Genomic DNA, 5755 nt, shown 5'->3' with positions numbered 1-5755 from the left:
CAGCTTCGCTCTCCCCGCCCGCATCCCAGCAGCGTCCTGTCACTTGGAACAAACTAGCTGTCTTTCTGCAAAACGCAGTACATATGGACAGATAACGCAATGTGTAAGGTCTCAGTTACGCGCCCTAAATGACATCTGGTCAGGAGAGACAGAGAGGCTTTTTGGATTTTGACGTTTCAAATCAAATCAACAGTAGTGTTTATCCATGTAAAGACATTGTCTGCAAAATATCAGGGAGAGGGAGAATATCAGTCATGCATGCACACATGCTAAGGCGTACAGGGGCTCACACACACACAAACACACACACAATGTGTGTTGTTTTTTAATACAAAACAATAATAAAACAATTACAGTTTTGCAAGAATTTAAAATATCAAGTTCTGGATTGATGCAGCCTCTTAAGAGCTCTGGAATAATCTACATACACTATTACACATATTTTTTTAATATTGTTTGTAACATTGCAAATGACAACACACTACTGTTATTTATAATCCCATTGCAGAATTGTGTTGATATAATATTCTCTGACTGTGAAATCATCTTATCATGAGTTGGAATTGGTTGTAATTCTGTAGGAATTCTGTTTGGCAAGGAAAATGCTCTGTGTAAAACTGTTAGCAGAAGAGCAAGGCCATAAAAATGAAACCTACACAAACCAGCTCTTTCATTTTGCATCACTTTGTGGTGTAAAGATAAATAATATTTGATTTTTAGCAGTGAAATGATGTAACGCCCCGCACTGACTAACATAGATCTGCGAGCTCAAACTGATAAAGGGACTTTTTTTTGTTTTGAGTAGATTCACAGTTGTAACAAAATCCCCAGAAAACAACATTTGCTGTAATCTCGAAATGATCAGATTTACCTTCTGCATTAAACGCATAATCAATAACCAATGTGCACATATACAAGGTAAGATATAGAAAAAATATTCAAACAATATCACGTAAAGCACATTTCTTTCTGAATCTCTTCCCCTTTTACTCTTTCACCCCTCCCTCCCTCTTTCTTTCTCTCTCTCTCTCTCTCTCTCCCTCCCTCCTTCTCTCCCCTCTTTCTCTACTGCCTCTTCTTTGATCCCACTAATTGCTGGCACAAGAGCTTAGTTTAAACAAATTCTACCTTTAGATGATCAGGACAGTTAATAGTAGAGCTTTTTTTATTTCATGGCACTCAGTCTAAACAAAATTTCAGATTGGCTCATTCACAACATTTCTTTTCCACTCAATAAAACAAATAATTTAAAAAAAGGCTCTAATCGCAATGTATGATAATGGGGAAAAATTATTCTCAGCAGCAAAGTTGCTCTTGCAACACGGGAGACATTGGACTTGGACAGAGTGCAGGATATGTTTAGACAAGCCAGGTGGCTTCTGCCTTCATGCCAAAATGAAAGTCCTAAAATCTTTGAACTTACAGGCACATCAGCGTCAGCGAGTCTATATCTTATGCTGAGCCCAGGTGGGAAATGTTGCCTTTCTCAGTCTTGTCAAAAAGCTCAATTCACCCCGAGATCCACCCGCAGATTAGTCCTTGAAGGTACAGAAAATGCCCAAGGCCAGTCAGTATGAAATGTGATAAATATGAAGTATTGCCCTGCAATTGTGTTAAGTATCACGTTCCAACAAATTGCTAGTCTTTAGTTTTTTAATTAATGTTTAAATCAGCTACAATTACTGCGAAATAAAAGCACATATGTCCCGGCCAATATTGATAAAACACCCGAAAATGATTTGAAGGGATCACATTGCCAGATTTATCTAACACTTCTTCATTTCACCAATTATTAAAACGCACATTCAAGTTGTATGTAACAACTGCAAAGAAGTGCATAAAGGAACAAGGTGATTAATTAAGATGCCGGTAGTTTTTGTGCGCAGAAATAAGTGAGATATGTTAAATAAGAGCCAAGTGCGGTTCTGTGCCATCAAAGGGGCTGTAATGCCGCTTTTCACTCTTTCCTCTCTCGCTCTTTTTTTTGTGAGCGACACGCTGAGCTGCACAAGCCGTCAGAGACAAACTCTTATAGAGACAGAGCCCAGTGTCCCTGTATAGCAATCAGGACAATGTGCTGAATGGGCAGTCTAATTATAAATGTGCCATTTAGACTTGCATTTGGTCTCCAGAACCGCCTTACCTTATGAGGAAACCTGCGTTCACAGCTCCACCAAAGAGCAACTGTCCAAAACAAAATACCACAAGTATAAAAACTTTACTCCGACACCTCAAAAGGACAGTTGACTGTGTCTCCCTTTTTCCACTCTGGAGAATTACCCAATAGTGTGTTATTGTTCGAGGAGTTTTTAAAAGAAAGAACACGTGAGAGATGATTATATTTTCATCAATTAGCCACAGGTGTGTTATTTGTGTGCTCACAAAACGCACTAGCTCGGTGTTTAATAAATTGAAGGAAGACACAACTGTACAATTCAATTTAGAAAATAATAAAGTTTCCAGAGTTGTCAGCTGCGTCTCTTCTTATTAAGATTTGATCATAGCTCACGCAGCCGTCTGAGAAGGTTTTTTTTTTCTTGTACACAGGGAGTGTGTCTAATTTTGGAAAACATCTTAAAATGTGGGGCCATCTCCGCGCAACACACGCTGCCAATATCATGTATAAGCAGTGATATTTCACTTAATCTTCCATTTATGATAAACCTGGAAAATTATTTATAAAGTCTGTGCAACATAAATATTTCCTAATGGACAGTGTATTTAAAAAAAATGATTACCCAACACTCAGAAAATGACCACGTTTTATTTTATGTTCTAATAATGTCTGAACAATAATTATTCTATTTAAAGGGCCAGATTATGAATTTTCTGAATTGTCTTGCATCAACAACCGGATAAATGCAAGAAAACAATTAATCCTTATTAAGAACATTTGCACTTTTTCTACAAGAGAACCTCTTGTCTGTTCAGTCCGGGAGCGCCGAGCTTTCAGATGCTTCGGCTTAAATGGAAAACTGTCTGTTCAAGTACATCTTCTCTAAATGGACAAGCTTAGCGATTGTTGAATTTAATTTATGGCTTATGCATTCTTTAGAGGTCGATCCCCCTGACCTCCCGAGAAAGTTAAGGAAGAGCAAAATTCCCAGGCTACACGGCGGCCAGAGACTTGAGAGAGTCTCACATAAAAATAAAATCTGACAAAAAAAATCTACGGTGGTAGAGATAGTTTGGAGGCAAAGAGCCCTGGAATGTCTGAAGGTATAATGAGACATGAGCGAGAGCTTCAAATAAACTTGTCCACCTCACATGCAGGGAGAGGAAACCTACCAGGGCGCACGTCATTGTCAATGAATAGTACCGCTTTGTGGACAGAAGCGAAACTGCCACCAGCAGAAGAAAGTTACGGGACATGTAAACACAATCACTAAAACGCTGTCAACATTCAAATACCGAACAGTTAAGTAAGAACCTAGCACTTATTAATGATGTTTTGATGGAAATGTTTATCGGTGACAGCGGTCCGGCTCGGTCCTAACGCTGCAGTTTACACAGTGCAGCCTGCGTCCGCTCGCACGGCTTCACGCTGCTGGAAGAAACAAAGAAGGAGAAAGAAAAAAAGGAGGAAAAAAAGGTGATTTCAAACCTTCACGCGGTGGTTGGAGTTCACTTCTGATGAACTTAGATGTTGAATTGAGCGCGGATTTTGCCGATTTCTTGTTGACGTGAACCCCGAGCGCCTGCGAGCCCAGCAGCGCCGCGCCACTCCACGTCTCGCGTGTTCTCCGCTTGTTTTGGTGAAAGCGACGGTTGAAATGATCGCAGTGATTAAAGTTTGACAGTCATTCTCCCCGCTACGAAATGCGCGAACCCCGTGTAAGCTGAACACACAGGCTACACAACTTTCTTAAAATGGTTTTTAAAGCAGCAAAAAAGAAAAAAGAAAATGCGCGCACAGTGCCGGAACATTTCACTGACAGCGCGCTCGACTTTTAGGAATCAGCAATAAAACACACAAGGTGAAAATATCAAGACAACATAGAGCTTGTTGGAAAAAGTGAAGCAAACGTGTTGTTTACCTTGATGATCTGAGCCGTGGAGAAGATATTAATGCGTCCTTTCCCGTGCGTAAAGACTGCTAGACTACTTTATAGAAAATGATCACTGAGCTATCTGTTGAGCGAAAACTTAAGTCTGCTCACACGGGGCCATATGAGGGGATCCCGTATGCTCTTTGTGAAGTTCAGCTGTCCAAAAAACTACAAGTACCTTTTGTTGTTCGCCTATCTGTTCTTTATCTGCTTCTCTCTCTATCTCTCTCTTTCTCTCTCTCACACTCAGACAAGAGAAGACGATGGGTAAAGCTGCTGTCACTCTTGGCAATCAATGCGCGCAGCCATGTCGCAAGTATTCAAAGCATTTCCCGTCGTGCAACATCAGAAAGTGAGTGGCCAGGGCATTGATCTGAGGAAGGCAAAGAGGCAGGACTCCCCCCTCCTCCTCCCAGACAAGAGATGCGAGAGAGAGAGGGGGGAGAGAGAGAGAGAAGAGGAGAGAGAGAGAGAAGAGAGAGAGAGAGAGACAGAGCGAGAGAGAGGGGTTGAGAGAGAGAGAGAGAGAGAGAAAGAGAGAGAGAGAATTTGTGGTGGAATAAAAGTGGAGACAGGGAGGATGGTTGTAACTGCCCACAGTTTAGTCCGTTTAATAAGCTTACCTAAATTGAACATCACTTAGAGGCACTGCAAAGTTAAAGATAACCTTTTCTACACTTTTCCTTTTATTGATGTATTTGAGAAGTTTTCATTTATTTTCTTAGATAGACAAATAACGCACTGACGTGTCCGACTTCAATGAAGTGTTTCTGAATCACAGTTTCTTTAGAGGAAAATAGGTTGAGCTGATATGAGATCAGAAGAGCAGGTGAGCGAAACCCTGTAAGAGGCTCAGGGACTAGTTTAGACTTGTGTGATACAACAGCTTTTATTTGCATAAATTAAATCAGTACATAACCTTGTTGTTTCTTATGATTCCTTTTTTTTTTTAAATGATCTTGTAAGAAACAAGAAATGTTGATTTATACACTACCCAGGGGTCTCCAGCTTGGAGGTCACATCATGCACTTCAGCATTTCTAGATTTTAAAACAATTATTTTGACAGATTATCCTTTAAAAAGTACGTCCAACATAACCATTCTTCGCATCTTGCGGAGCGGTTAACGTTTATTTTTCCACGCCGTCTATTAATCAATTAGACAATTAAAATATCACATTCAGAGAACGTGGCAAAAATAAAAGACGCGTACTCATGACATGGTCACTTTTCACAGTCATAGAATTTAAATTATTATAGCGATTTTAGAAAATAAAACAGATTATTGTGTGTAATTGTTTAAAAATATAAGCAATGTGGGACATGGTATGAGAGAAAATGTTATTTTCCATCATCATATTTAACTTTAAACTTTCATAGACTGGTGCATTTTTATTATCTTTTGCTTTTGCATAAAAATCCATCAGGGTTTTTTACCATATAAGATATAACAAAAATAATAAATATGTTGCATCAAACGTCGATGCATATCAGGTAATATTGTGTCAGACCGGTTTCATTCATTTAAATAAATCCTATATTATGTTTAAAAACAGATCCGGGAACAGTCATTTGACATCTGAAATTAAAGCAAAGGTGGAGCGGCTGCAGGCAACACACAGGTTGGGATTATTTGCCAAAACAGAAGCTTTTCACAATGAGACACTTCTCTGCATTGAATGGACTTATGTTTTAAATTATCAGCTG

At 39.4% G+C, this 5755-nt stretch overlaps 1 protein-coding gene across 7 annotated transcripts in view; it reads right to left on the bottom strand.

The window, feature by feature from the left end:
* The window catches only part of sox6 (SRY-box transcription factor 6), a 132255-nt gene extending 127801 nt beyond the window's left edge, over nt 1-4454 (bottom strand). For 3 of the 7 annotated variants that reach the window (XM_035682449.1, XM_035682446.1, XM_035682451.1), the window contains exon 1: nt 3605-3779. The gene's annotated coding sequence lies outside the window, so the exon portion shown is untranslated. Of the gene's footprint in view, nt 1-1423; nt 1492-3604; nt 3780-4037 lie in introns of those variants that run through there. The other 4 variants (XM_035682450.1, XM_035682447.1, XM_035682452.1 and 1 more) reach the window with 3 other exon arrangements.
* Nucleotides 4455-5755: the final 1301 nt, after the last annotated feature.

This window comes from Morone saxatilis, unplaced genomic scaffold (genome assembly GCF_004916995.1).
Source record: "Morone saxatilis isolate NCDOM2014 unplaced genomic scaffold, NCSU_SB_2.0 Contig11, whole genome shotgun sequence".
NCBI classification, from domain to species: Eukaryota; Metazoa; Chordata; class Actinopteri; family Moronidae; genus Morone; species Morone saxatilis.
This window is presented reverse-complemented; position numbering and strand designations above follow the sequence as displayed.